The sequence below is a fragment of the Chiloscyllium plagiosum genome, chromosome 1, assembly GCF_004010195.1.
Source record: "Chiloscyllium plagiosum isolate BGI_BamShark_2017 chromosome 1, ASM401019v2, whole genome shotgun sequence".
NCBI classification, from domain to species: Eukaryota; Metazoa; Chordata; class Chondrichthyes; order Orectolobiformes; family Hemiscylliidae; genus Chiloscyllium; species Chiloscyllium plagiosum.
Genome location: NC_057710.1, coordinates 65,832,543 through 65,848,500, shown reverse-complemented (window position 1 = coordinate 65,848,500; position 15,958 = coordinate 65,832,543).

Here is a 15,958-nt window from a genome sequence, read left to right as displayed (position 1 = left end):
GGAGGGTTAGAGCTGGGTGCTGGCAGGTGGGACTAGATTGGGTTGTGATATCTGATTTTTCTGTTAAAACAATTCATTAAAGAGGGACTTTGTGCATTGTCAGACCTAAGAGTCAATGTGGAGCCAGTTCTGCATTTATGAATACTTGTGTTATGATGCCTGTCCATCTGCAGAGTTGTAATCCAATAGCATGATCTAGTGATAGAGCCGATAGACAGACAGATGGACAGGCAGGTACGTACCTAACCCGTGCCTCTCTTGCCTGTAGTTCACTATGGAGAACCTGGCATTAATAAATCAACTCAACTCTATGTGGTTTGCTTGCTGGAAAAAAAGGTGTGGAATCCATGCAAAATCTCCATTTGAATATGTGTCAGAGTTTTGAAAGCTAAGTCTAACACTAAACCAACCCAACAACCCAACAAGATTTCTGCAATGCTTTAATTCAGGCATCTTAGTGCATCTTTAATTGTTATCATTCTACAGTTAGTAACCATGTCTCCCGCTACTTGTGATGAGGAGGTGTCCATATTGGACTGGGGTGGAAAAATTAAATATCACACAAACCAGGTTATAGTCCAACAGGTTTATTTGGAAGTACAAGCTTTAAAAGTATTGCTCCTTCATCAGGTAACAGCGGTCCAAAAGCTAGTACTTCCAAATAAATCTGTTGTACTATATCTTGGTGTTGCGTGATTTTTAACTTTGTTCTCCTACTCGAACATTTCTGCTTCTCTAAATCTCTCTTGTACTTTCACATGCTCTTCACTGTCTGCCTCTTTTACAATATTTTGGTCACCTGCCCTAATGTGGTTTGTTGTTAAATTTAGATTGAGTACATTTATGTGCATACTTTGTTATATTACTGTGCTAAAGGTGCTATAGACATACAAAGTGTTGTTGTTGTTTTGTCATTCATATCTATTCTCAGTATATCTGTGGGTGTTGTCAATGAAATTCCTACTTTTGTTATCTTCTGAGGAAGGGTCACTTGACACGGAGTATTGAGTCTGATTCTCTCCACAGATGCTGCCAGACCTGCTGAGCTTTTCCAGCAATTTCTGTTTTTGTCTAGAGAAGCGCCTGATTGCACTAAAATGACAGAAATCCTCCCATGGAAAAGCAAAGGTTGGCCCTCCCAATTTTCCTTGTGATGGGTGGGACTCCCACTGCCTATTTAAATTCTAGCTCTGTTCTCTCTAACCATCCAAGGGGATGTCCCTTTAAAAATAATAAGAGTTGGATCGTTAACAGTAAAGCTGCCAAAGCACATTTTGGAGACTTGAAGTATCTCATCAGCACTGAAGTTTCCCAAGTGAAAATAGATCCCAGTGAGCATATCTTGTTGTCACTATGTTCAATTGCACATTTTTAATATTATAGATCACTTTTTTTTAATATTTAAAGCTTTTCAAGACTATAGAAATGTGTTAAATTTGTGACACAGCACCAGTGTGAAAGTCAAAGGTCTTCCATCATACTTACTTAGACTTTTTTAATCATTACAAGTAGTGTAACTGACAGTCTTTGATTAAGATCAGCTCACTGATCAATAAAGTCCTTGAACTTGTGTGAGTCACTGCTTGCTACTCTCTATATTGCTAAGCTTCAATGTTTTATTCATTGATGTCTTCAGGCAGATCATCCCATCATGGTACAGGTAAATGGGTATTATCATGCATTTAGGTCTTATCAAGCTCCAATAAAAGATTATGTCGTATTGCACTGAAATTCTGTGGAATTGTGGTTTTGCAACAATTAAAATATAGATGTTGTTATTTGGTTTACCTTTGATGTGTCAAGCATAAGTTGATCTGCAAATAATGTTTCACCAAATCTAGCAAAATGTGTAAATGTTTGGCAAAATGCTCTTCCCTGCAACCTACCCTTGATAAATGAGCTCAAGTTCATGGAGGGGGAAGGTCAGGCCAGTGGCACAGTGTTTCAAAAACCTCAAGATTCAGTTGATATGAGACTTAAACAAACAAGAAATTACTTTCATTGATTAAATGTAGATTGAATTAGCAGAAAAATGATGAGTCCTGGTAGGGTTATGTCCTTCAGTCATTGTTTAACTCAGCTTGACAGATTCAATCTGCTGAACCCAAAGGAAGGCCAGAGATGTCATGCATGGGTCCTGTACAATGTACGAGCCTTTGAGGAGCAAAATCGAAAAGTTGCACTTTAACAACTCACAGCCTGAAGCCAGTGCTCTCATTTGGTCTTGTGTTACCAGGACAATGCTATTACAGCATGCACAAGACGGCTCCAACTAATAATTATCGGTATCCCACAGGCACAGCTATTGTTGCTCTTAAGACTTGACAGAATGAATCTTGTCGGCATGACCGAGCAGATGCAGGAATTTTCCTTTCATCTTTCCATAGAGACATAGGAGAACCATATACAGTGCCTTTATGAAGCTTATCTTTTTTTTCATTTCGTTTGATTTGGTTGATTAGTTCAAGTTGCCCCTTTTTCTTAGTCTTAATAATACTAACACCTTAAATGGGCATGAAAATCAAGTACAATGGAAAGTACTGGTGACAAGAATCAACAACTGACAACAGGCCAGACCCTATTTCACAATATGCTAACCTGTGTCACTGTGTTAGCATGTAGCACTGCATTATTTATCGATTGTAGAAGAAAATGAAGCAGAAAATTTGGTTTGAATGGGTTTTGTCCTGCTGTCACTCTGCAGTACATTCAGCTAAACATCCAGCATGTAAAGTGGCATTGGCCCTTTTGTTATATAAAATCTTTTATATTATCTATATTGCCCTTGTCCGATCGAATATAGTTCAGTCAAATCAATAGAGTTCATCAAGGCTGTCATATCACAGTCATCCACTCTTGGGTTGATTTCTATATATGCTTCCAAATTGATTTTCTTAAATTCTGCAACACATAGCTTTTCGTTTTAGATCTTGAAAATATTCTTGGCACTACTAGTTTGGCTGACTTTTGTATGACTCTTAATTATTAAACCAAATATGATCCAGAATACATTTTTCTCATCAGCTTAATCTTTGCTGCCACTGATCTATCTAACATCACCTCACATATTTGGGTTAGGGGCAGGAGTCTAATATATCCACCAATAATATGCTTAGGCAGCTGAAGAGACAGAATATAAAAACAAATATCTTGTTAGAAACCACCTTCAGCCCCACCTCCATCCACCTATTGCACTCTTAGCTACTTTCTCCACAGCCCCAACCCCCTCCTATTTAACTCTCCACCCTGGAGGCTCCCATCTCAAAATGTCGATTTTCCTGCTCCTCAGATGCTGCCTGACCTGCTGTGTTTTTCCAACACCACTCTAATCTAGACTCGGATTTCCAGCATCTGCAGTCCTCACTTTTGCCTGAAAGTGGCAGTAGGCAGACTCAGCTGATGTAACAACTAGGTACCTTTAAAAAAAAACACATTGACCAATTTGCAATGTAGACAATGGAAAGGGAATGAACAACCGTTAAAATTAGAGGCGAAAGTGAGGACTGTAGTTGCTGGAGATTCGAGTCAATATTAGACTGGTGCTGGAAAAGTACAGCAGGTCAGGAGCAGGAAAATCGATGTTTTGGGCAGGAGCCCTTCATCAGGAAAAGAGGACAGCAGACTACTGCTAGAAATCAAGGTACAGTTTGTTTTCTACATGAAAGCTCCAGTGATACAATCTGATCAGTGGATGGAGAAGAATCTTAGGTTAAATTTAAAAAGTGGGTGTCTAGATTAGAGTGGCGCTGGAAAAGACAGCAGGTCAGGTAGCATCCGAGGAGCAGGAAGGTCGACGTTTCGGGCAAAAGCCCTTCATCAGAAATGAAGGCAGGGAGTCTCCAGACATTGATGCCCTAGGGTTGAAGTGTTCCGAGGCGGAAGTTGAGACTTTCTTCCTCCAGGCGTCGGGTGGTAAGGGAGTGACAGTGGAGGAGGCCCAGGACCTGCACGTCCTCGGCAGAGTGGGAGGGGGAGTTGAAATATTGGGCCACGGGGCAGTGGGGTTGATTGGTGCGGGTGTCCCGGGATGTTGCCTGAAGCGCTCTACAAGAAGGCGTGCAGTCTCCCCAATGTAGAGGAGACTGCATCAGGAGCAACGAATATAATAAATGACATTGGTGGATGTGCAGGTGAAACTTTGATGGATGTGGAAGGCTCCTTTGGCATCTTGGATGGAGGTGAGGGAGGAGGTGTGGGCGCAGGTTTTGCAATTCCTGCGGTGGCAGGGGAGGGGAGGTGGGTTGTTGGGGGGGGCATGGACCTGACCAGGTAGTCATGGAGGGTACGGGTTTTGCAGAAAGTGGAAAGGGGTGGGGAGGGAAATATATCCCTGGTGGTGGTTTCCATTTGGAGGTGGTGGAAATGTCGGCTGATGATGCAGTATATGCTAAGGTTGGTGGGGTGGAAGGTGAGGACGAGGGCAGTGAGTCTGACTCTGAAGTATTGGTGGTTATCAGACTTACAGAAAGCTGTTAATGTATTGGAAGCATATCAGAGAGCGTTTACTAGACTAATACCAGAAATGAGCGGGCTGACTTATACCTTCTGTACTTTAGAAGAGTCAGAGATTATTCAATTGAAACATATAAGATCCTGAGGGGATTTGACTGAGTGGATATGTAAAGTATAGGTCCTCTTGTGGGAGAACTTAGAACTAGAGGTCATAGTTCAAACATAAGAGTATGCATTTAAAAAGAAATGTTGAAACTTTTTTTCTCTCAAAGAGTTGAGAATCTTTGGAATTCCATTCCCATTCAAAAGACAGTGGATGTACAATCTTTAAGGCAAAGTTAGATAGAATCCCAATTACCAAGGAGTTGAATGATTATCGGAGATATACAAGAACGTTATAATCAGATCAGTCATCATCTTAGTGAATGGCAGAGTAGGCTCGAAGGGCTGAATGGCCGACCCTCTTGATCCTCTCCACCTTTATCCCTTGCAAACCCAACCGTATCTGTATAGAGCAGTTAAGTTAAAATTGATATTTGACAGTGTAAGTACCGTGACACGATCACTGTCAATGCAATGCCAAGCAATATTATTGATTCATTAAGGTAACTTTTTAAATTATGCTGTTACATTACACAGATAAGATATTCTTCTTAGTGATTTAACACTTTTAAACCTTTTTTTAATCCAACATTCTCTTTCTCTTTCATGTTTTTAGTTCTCTTGATCCTATTTGTCATCTCCTCCTTATTTGCCTTTTTGATTCTGTTGTTTAGATTAGATTAGATTAGATTACTTACAGTGTGGAAACAGGCCCTTCGGCCCAACAAGTCCACACTGCCCCGCCGAAGCGCAACCCACCCACTACCCCTACATTTACCCCTTTTAACCTAACACTACGGACAATTTAGCACGGCCAATTCACCTAACCTGCACATCTTTGGACTGTGGGAGGAAACCGGAGCACCTGGAGGAAACCCACGCAGACACAGGAAGAATGTGCAAACTCCACACAGTCAGTCGCCTGAGTCGGGAATTGAACCCGGGTCTCTGGCGCTGTGAGGCAGCAGTGCTAACCACTGTGCCACCATGCCACCGTTTCACCCTTTCATCTTATTCCTTTCTCTATTATTCCTATCTGTCTACTTAAGTGCTTAAATCAAATTATTAAGGAATTAAATGTTTGACCTTTCTTCTACTGAGCTCCCAGATGCTCACCAGCATTGTGTCTAGGGGGCTTGGTCATAGGAAATGCAAAGTTACAAGAATGAGTCTGGGTGGGATGCTTTTTGAAGGATCGGTGTGGATTTGATAGGCCAAATGGCCCACTCCTGCACTGTTGAGATTGTATGAGATATTTTATCTGTGACATGAAATTTGAGGGCGAGAGAGAGAGAGAGAGAGAGAGAGAGAGAGAGAGACCCAAAAGGTTGAAAAACTCTCTATCAAAGGTACCTTTCTCATAAGAAATGTGAAGACATTTCTTATGAGAAAGAAGGTGACCCCGGAAGATCTTCAGCTGAAAGAAGACAGACATTGAAGACAATAGCGGCTGTATGGTTTTGAAATTAAGTTGATGCAATTTTAATAAGTGTTTTGTTGGAACAGCATATTGTTATAGAATTGTAGGCAGATAATAAGCAATTAAGAGAAAGGGGGGGCTTAGAGTTGTGAACAGTTGTTTAATTTTCACTTTTAGAATTAAAGAATAAATTAATTTTATTTTCTTTAAATAATTGAATTTGGGAGTTCTCTGTCACTCATATTTTAACAGATTATGAGATGAAGTGAGCTTTTCTGGGTGTTTGGTTTAATTAACAGAGAGGTTCATCCCCTCTGTTGTAATAGTTTGTGAGCTGGGGTCTGTGATTTGGACAGGCTTAAACAGATCCAGTCTGAGATTTGGACAGATTTGAATAGATTTGGGGTACGAAAGATGACAGCAGATTTAAACACTTGCCAATTAGTGTCCTAGATTTTTAAATGAAACAAAATTTTGGTTACTTGTGGTTGGTTAAATTAAAAGTGAGAGAAATGGCTCTTATGATTGCTAAAGAGATTCTGGGGTTTGAAGATGCTTCCCAAATTTGCCAAGGAAGTTTACAAAGACAGAAGAAAAACATAATTTTAGAATTAGCAGATAGGTTAGAATTGGATCTAACCAGGGCCAAAAGGAAACCTGAAATTGTAATGGAGTTATTCAAGCACTTAGCTGTATCAGAGAAACAGACAAGTGCAGTACAGTTAGAGCAACCTAAATTGCAATTGAGGAAAATAGAGTTAGAAAATAAAGAAAGAGAGAGAGAAAGAGATAGAGAGAGCGAGAAGGAGAGGAAAAAGAAAGGGAACGAAGGTTCTTAGCTGAGCAAAGAGGGAGAGAAGAAAGAGATAGAGAAAGGGAGGTAGAATTTGAATGTCAGGAGTTCCAAATTAGTCAGAAAAGTCAAGTGAACAGGATGGAGATGAAGAAAGAAGGTAGTGATGTACACAAATATGTTAAAACATTAACACATTTTGATGAAAAAGATGTCAAAGCCTTCTTTATTTCATTTGAAAAACTGACTAGATAGATGGAGTGGCCAGAGAACTTGTGGGTAATGCTAGTTCAGACTAAGTTGGTAGGCAGAGCTAGTGAGGTATTTGCAGTGCTGTCAGATGAGGGGTCAAGAGATTATGCAGATTATGTCAAACACACTATTTTGAGTGTTTATGAAATGGTATGCAGCATATAGACAACAGTTCAGAAACATAAAGAAGGAACTAGGTCAGATTTATGTTGAGTTTGAAATAACTAAACATAGTAATTTTGATAGATGGATGCATGCTTTAAAAATATATAAGACCTATGAGGCTCTGAGAGAGGTTATTCTGCTGGAGGAGTTTATTAATGCACTTCCAGAAATTATAAGAATTCATGTGGATAAACAGAAAGTTCAAGAAGTAAGAAGAGCAGCATAGATGGCAGATGAATATGCATTGGTGCATAAGGCAAAACTCAGCTTCATCAAGAGCTTCATCCTGTGTGGAATGGAAACTGGGAGAAGGGGAGATCCTACTTTACAATATCAAGAGTAGAACACACTGGTAATAGTTTACTACAGGTTAAAAAAGAAGCCCAAGGGATGAAAGGATTTGAAAGGCCTCAGGTGTTTCCATTGTGGTAAGGTAGGACTTGAAAAGTCACAGTGCTGGTCATTGAACAAAGGTGCTGTGGGAAAAGATGTGGTAAAAGAAGCTAAGCCAATGGCATTAGTGAAAGTAGTAAACAAAACCCCAAGAAAACTTGAGGAGCTGCAGAAGAGTGCACAGCCTACGCAATGTTTGATCTCTACAAAGACTTTGCCTCTGTGGTTAAAGTTTACTCAGAAATTATAGGGGGAGAAAGGAAAGAAGGTATAATTTTGAGAGGTACAGGATCCAATCAGTCTCGAATAGTAAGATATGATTGTATTTGTACCCTTTTTGACCTGTTATTTGAGAGAGTGATAATTTGTGGGATAGATAAATGGAAATTTAATGTCCCCCTATGTAAGATCAGGTTGGAGTGCTAACTCAAGACTAGGGAAGTAACATTGGGAGTGATTGACAGAGTGTCAGTTCCAGGAATATAGTTTGTTCTTGGGAATGATTCAGCAGGATCCAAGGTGAAAGTGACACCCTTTGTTGTGGAGAAGCCAAAGTAAGTGCCGTGAACTGAGGAGTTAAAAGAAAAATACCCTGGAAATTTCCCAGACTGTGTAATAACAAGATACAATTATCATAAGTCACAGCATGAAGCAAAAACTAAAGAGAACGATAAAGCAGTTGAGGTTCAGTTAGCAGAAACCATGTTTGATGTAATGGTGCAGGAAAAACCTGAACAGGCAGAGGGTCAGGCAGACGTGTTTAGTCCTGAAAGGCTAATGGACGTACAACAGAAAGATAAAACAATAAAGGATGTACATACTAATGCATACTCAGAACAGAAGTCAGAATGTATTCCTGAGGGTTATTATCTTAAAGATAGAATCCTAAGATAAAAATGGAGACCCCAGCAGGTTAGAGCAGAGGAGAAATGGGTGGAAGTGCACCAGATTGTGTTGCATACAGACAGGAAGTGTTATGGGTAGCACATGAACTACCTGTAGGAGGTCACCAAGGTGTGAGGGAGACTCAGGCTAAGGTCCAAAAGCATTTCTACTAGCCTGGGCTGCACAAGGCTGTAGTTAAATTTTGCCATACATGTCATATGTACCAAATGGTAGGTAACCCACAGACAGTAATAAAACCAGCTCCTTTGTTGCCAATTCCTGCATTCGAAGAACCTTTCACGCAGATTATGATTGATTGTATAGGTCCCCTCCCAAAAACTAAAAGTGGGAACCAATACTTGCTAACCACAATGGATTCATCTACCAGATTTCTTGAAGGAATTCCATGAAGGGTATTAAGGCAAAAAGGGTAGTAGAGGAGTTAGTAGCTTTCTTCACGTGATATTGGATACCCAGAGAGATTCAATCAGACCAAGGGTTTAATTTTACTGCCAAGTTGTTTAAGGAAGTCATGGTTAGCTTAGGTATCCAGCACTTTAAATCAAGTGCCTACTATCCTGAATCCTAAGGATCTTTAGAAAGTTTACTTCATTTGAGTTAATATTCAGACATGAACTGAGAGGGCCTTTTGAAATTAATTCAAGAAAAATTGACAGGACCAAAGTCAGAGATTTCACAATTAGATTATGTATCTGAGGTGAGGGAGAGATTAAATCGGTAGATGAGTTAGCTAAACAGCACCTGAAGAGCAGCATGGAATAAAGCAAGTGGCAGATAAAAACTCTGAAGTTCTGATGTTTTCCTGTGGGAATGACATGTTAGTTCTGTTTCCAGTGATAGGAGATCCCTTCAAAGCCAAGTTTAGTGGTCCTTATCAAATTGAGAAAATTCTAAGTGAGGTAAATGATCTGGTAAAGATGCTGATTAGAAAAAAAACTGTATCAGATATGTTATGTGAATATGTTGAAACAGTATGGAGACAGGGAACTCAAGGAATAAGTGTTGGTTACTGCCCTGCACAGTGAGGAATCAAATACAGATGTTGTGGAATTTGATGTGCCTCACAATACGTTAAACAATGAGGAAGTCCTTGAGGAGTGGGATAGGTTAGTGAACTATCTGTCTCAGCAGCAAAGAACCCAGTTGAAAGATTTGTTGCAGCAGTATGATTACACATGCAGGAGTAAGATGGGGAGGACTACTACTATTGTGCATGAGGTGGAAGTAGGGATAAAACAACATTCCTACAGACTTAATCCTTTCAAAGCTACACCGGTCCAGAAGGAAGTGAATGCGATGTTCAATGAAGATATCATTGAATCGAGACAGAGAAAATAAAGTTCGCTGATCGTGTTAGTTTCCAAACTTGACGGGACTCAAAGATTTTGTGTGGACTATCGGAGGGTCAATGCCATAACAAAATCGGACTCATACCCAATACCAAGATTGGAGGATTGTATAGAGAAAGTTAGACAAGTCAGTAAAATCACAAAGTTGGACTTACTGCATGGGCATGGATAGGGTAAATAGGCAAAGTCTTTTCCTGAGGTCGGGGCGGGACAGTCCAGAACTAGAGGGCATAGGTTTAGGGTGAGAGGGGAAAGATATAAAAGAGACCTAAGGGGCAACGTTTTCACACAGAGGGTGGTACGGGTATGGAATGAGATGCCAGAGGAAGTGGTGGACGCTGGTACAATTGCAACATTTAAGAGGCATTTGGATGGGTATATGAATAGGAAGGGTTTGGAGGGATATGGGTTGGGTGCTGGCAGGTAGGACTAGATTGGGTTGGGCTATCTGGTCGGCATGGACAGGTTGGACTGAAGGGTCTGTTTCCATGCTGTACGTCTCTATGACTCTATGACTCTAGGTAACTTTATCAGAGCAAGTGAAAGAGATTTCTGCATTTGCAACTCCAAATGGGCTTTATCAATTCAAAGTGATACCTTTTAGAATGAAGAACACACAGGCCAAATTCCAAAGACTCATGAACAGAGTTGGGGCTGGATTAACAAACTGTGCAGTTTATCTGGATGGTGTCATGATCTTTAGTGAGTCATGGGAAGGGAGAGAGAGATAGACGGATAGATAGATGGATAGATAGATAGATAGATAGACAGATAGATAGATAGACAGACAGACAGACAGACAGACAGATAGATAGATAGATAGATAGATAGATAGATAGATAGATAGATAGATAGATAGATAGATAGATAGATAGATAGATAGATATGAAACACCTTCACAGTACAAAGAAAGAAGATTACCCCGGGAGGTCTCCAGCCAAAGGGGGAGAGACACTGAAGATGATAGCCGCTGTGTGATTTCGAAGTTAGGTTTGAAATATTAATAAGTGTTTGGTTGGAACAGTATATTGTTGTAGAGTTGGAGGCAGATAATAAACAGTTAAGAGAAAGGGACTTAGAGTTGTGAATAGTGTTGTTCAGAGTACACTTTTAGAGTTAAATAATAAATTTATGTTATTTTCCTTAAATAATAGAATTTGGAAGATTTCCGTCACTCATATTTTAACAGATTATGAGGCGTGATGAGCTTTTCTGGGTGTTTGGTTTATTTAACAGAGGGGTTCACTACCAACGTAAGACCAGAGAAAACTGTATTTGGATTACAGTGCCACATGAGATCTGGATCATTTTGTTTTCCCACAAGGTTATTTATGCTGTTGCATGTGTACTTTGCCTCTTGGAGAGTTTGCTTTGAGGGACAGTCCAAAGATGTGCAGTCTAGGTGGATTCCCCATGCTAAATTGACCATAGTTTCCAGGGATGTGCAGGCTGGGTGGGTCATTCATGAAGAATCGCAGCAGATCACTGCGCTTTTCCAGCAACACATTTTTCAGCTCTGATCTCCAGCATCTGCAGTCCTCACTTTCTCCATTCATGGAGAATGCATGGTTACAGGGATAGAAGGTAGGTCTGGGTGGGATGCTCTTCGGAGGGTTAGTGTGGACTTGATGGGCTGAATGGCCTAATTCTACACTGTAGGGATCCTCTGACTCTTTGTCTGTTTATATATACACACACCATTACAACTCTTCTTATCAGCGAGGCTGCTTTCAGGAGGTAAGCATCAAACAATTGCTTCCATACCAGAAAAAGTTGATCGTGCTCTGAACCACTCAAACTGCAGCAGGCATCAATGGACATGAAACAATGTAATTTGGTTCAAATGATCCCGATAACAGAAGATCATTCTCGAGCAGTCAAGTGTTCAAAAGGGATCAAAGCTTGTTAAATTTGTAAAAGTGATCATGAGCATTTGAAAGTGATCACAGTTTGTTAGATTTGCATAGGCAAGCAGATAAGCATCAAATGCAGCTTCCAAACAAGTATAAACAAATTTTCCCATGTGTTTTTAATTATTTTTTGCAGCAGTTTCCTTCAGCCCTTCCATTTCAACTGGCACATTGCCTTCCTCCTTCTCATTTTCAGTTGTCTCTGTACTCACTCTGCTAGCTGACCAATTCCATCCTCACTCTGCTTGCATTTCTTTTGTGCTCTTTCTCCACCAGGGTGACCTCTTTATGCACTCTGCCAGAGTGACCTCTGAGCTCTCTCCTCCGGGATCATGGTGTGTCAACTCTGCCAGAGTGAACACGTCTGGAGAAACGAAAGCCAGCTGCAAACATACTGAATTGTACCTGTGCCTGAATCACCCATCACGGCGCCAAGTCTTGGAGCTACAGTCCGTCTCCCTTCATTCCCTGGTTTGGGGCTACAACACTCCAACTCCACAAGCTGCGATTCTAACTTTGGCCTGTGAAAGGCACAGACCTTACCCATAATCCAACCTCCTATCATTTGAGGATATCTGGGCCCAACAACTCAAATTGTGCCATTGGCATGAACAGGCCTTGCACTCAGTGGGATTTGGTAACAATACCATCCCAGTGGCCAGCACTGTCACAGTTGCCCTGAATGTTTATGCCAGTCACTCATTTATTGATCCAGTTGGGGGCGTGGGGCATGTCTGAATCCTCGAACAGTAAATGCATTCGGTGTGTTACTAATATTGTTTTCTTCAGATCTCAGCTGTTCATCTCCTTCCCCTGTGGTGATTAAAATCAAACAGCCCAGGTAGTGTTTTCCTCTATCAGCGCTGGCTTCTCCCAGGTGCAGGTCACTATAGAATGCACCCACATTGCATTGAGAGTGCTCCATCACCAACCAGCATTGTTTGACAACAGAAAGAACTTCCAATGCACCAATGTTCAAATGATGTATTAACATCAAGACCAAATTCTGGAAGTCTACAACAGATACGACTTATACAATTAATAGTAGAGCCTTGGATAGTTTGTAGGGTTCAGGTACATATTTCTTTGTAGTTTGCATCACAGGTAGACAAGGTAGTTAAGATGGTGTTTGGTACGTGCTTGCATTCATTGTTCATAACTTTGAGTATAGGAGTTAGGACATCAAGTTGAGGTTGTACAGGATGTAGGTGAGGCATCTTCTGGAATACTGTGTGCAGTTCTGGTCACCCTGTTATAGGGAGGATATTCAAAGTTTGTGAGAACTTTGAACACCTACGGGCGAGAGATGCTAAGACAAGCCAGGAAATGGGAATCCTGTGCCAACCACCTAAGCGCCACATACGAACAACTCCGGTTCCTGCACGAATGCCGAAAGAATTTAATCCTTCCACCATGTGTCAGATACAGACCACCAGTCAACAACCCACAAGCCAGAGACACAGCCAGACAGAACAGATTCAGGATGATCCAGGTAATGATTACAGACGCACACAACAGACTACACAAATACAGACAAGAAATTGCGCGTCAAAAACTGTTCATTTCAAAAACCACCAATCAGGAATGGACCCGGACCATAGAACAGGCCGTCACTATAGGACAGAACAGGACCACACACTGCAAAAAAGGGCACTAAAAGAAAAAATGACCAAACTAACACACAACAGAGAGGACACCAGAACACATACCTGGGTTAGAAAGCTCTTCCACAGACAGCTCACAGACACGGAAGGAACAATACTGGCCCAGGGACTCAACTACAACCACAGGGACACCAAGACAGCAGACTTCCTAGCAGCATTAGAATGCACACTCAGAAACAATGGACTGACAGAAGAGACACAACAAACAGTGAGACAAAGTATCGTACCCCTGATATCAAGGAAAAGACAAACACACAACCCATCACACAAACTGGCTAAAGAACCACAACAGAAACTGAAACACCTGATCTGCGGATCCAGACACTCTATCCAGTCAACACAGGAATTCTTGGACATCATCAGAAAAACACACATAGACAAGGAAGAAACTATGGTCTCATTCGATGGAACGGCACTGTTCAACTCTATCGACAAAGCCCTAGCTAGAGAAACAATAGCCAACCTTCTGGACATATAGAACAGTCAACAAAACGGGGAACCTATCAACAAAGATTGCACACTCAAACTACTGGACCTGTGCCTCACAACACACTTCACATTCAACAACCAAATATATGAACAAATCAATGGCACACCCATGGGCTCACCCATCTCTGGACTCATAGCAGAAGCTGTAATGCAAAGACTAGAACAAATAGTCTTACCACAAATTCAACCCAAACTCTGGGTCAGATATGTGGATGACATCTTTGTAATCATTAAAAGCATAGAAATAGAAACACACACCGGATCATCAATGCCACACTCACAGGAATCAGATCACTAGGGAGGAAGAAAAGGACAACCAACTCCCATTCCTAGACATGATGGTACAGAGAACACCGAACGGAGAATTCACCACAAAGGTATACAGGAAAGCCACACACACAGACCAAGTCCTGAACTATGAAAGCAACCACCCCAACACACACAAAAGAAGTTGCATCAAGACACTGTTCAAAAGGGCCACAACACACTGCAGTACACCAGAACTGCAAAAAGAGGAAGAAGAACACCTCTACAATGTATACGCCAAAAACGGATACCCGCGCAATTTCATCAACAGATGCCTAAGGAAAAGACAACGGAACGAGGATATGCCCCAACCCAAAGGACTAACCACGTTACCATACATCAAGAACATTTCTGAACTGACAGCCAGACTACTACGACCACTAGGACTCATAACAGCACACAAACCAACAGCCACTCTCAGACAACAACTCACCAGGACAAAGGACCTGTACCCAGCATGAGCAAAACCAACATAGTGTACAAAATCCCATGCAAGGACTGCACAAAACACTGCATAGAACAAACAGAAAGACAGCTAATAATCCGTATCCATGAACACCAACTAGCCACGAAACGACACGACCAGCTATCCTTAGTAGCCATACAAACAGATGACAAGCAACATGACTGGGACAACACTACTATTATAGGACAAGCCAAACAGAGAACAGCCATGGAATTCCTAGAGGCATGGCACTCATCCACAGATTCTATCAACAAACACATCGACCTGGACCCAATATACCGACCACTGCAGCGGACAGCTGGAACTGACAACCGGAAGCGGCAGAGACAAGCCACTATAACTAGCAGAGGAAACAACACAGAAGCGCTTCACAGGAAGCTCCCAACCACTGAGGATGTCACTTAGACAGGGGACGAAACGTCTGCAACACAAATTCCCAGCTCGGTGAACAGAACCACAACAGGGAGGATATTATTAAGCTAAGGAGGGTTCAGAAGAGATATATCAAGATGTTGCCAGGTATGGAAGATTTGAGTTATATAGGAAGGCTGGATAGGCTAGAATTTCTTTTAACTGGAACATAGGAGTTTGAGAGGTGACATTGTAAAGGTTCATAAAATCAAGAGGGGTAAAGACAGGGTTAATGGTAGTTGTCTTTTTCCTTGGATGGTGAATTTCAGGACATACTTTTAAGGTGAGAGGAGAGAGACTTAAAAAAGACATGAGGGGCAAAGTTTTTACACAGATGGTGGTTCGTGTTTGGAATGAACTTCCTGAGGAAGTGGTGGATGTGTGCACAGTTACATTTAAAAGACACTTAGATAAGTACATGAATAGGAAATATTTGGAGGAATATGGGCCAGGGGCAGGCAGGTAGACTAGTTTAGTTTGGGATAAAGTTTGGCATGGATTGGAAGGTCTGTTTCTGCGATGTATGACTCTATGACTCTTTACCCCTGGGAGGTGCAATGGCTCTTACATATGAGAGAACTCTGAGGATTCTGCCTTCTTCCAAGGTTCTTGGACTGTATAGGAATGGTCACTGGGAGCTGACAGCAACCTCTTTGAATGTGGCTCATGATGATTTGACAAAATCCTAACTCAGACTGACAATACTGTCTACGTTTTCACCAGGGCCACAGTAGAACAGATCATAGGCCTCTTTCAGTTCAGGCTTCAGTTCTGTGACTGCTCCAGTAGAGCTTTGCAGTCCAGTCCGGAAAATGTGTCTTGCAGCATTATGATATTCAAAGTTTGGGTGAACAGAACCACAACAGCATTATGATATGGT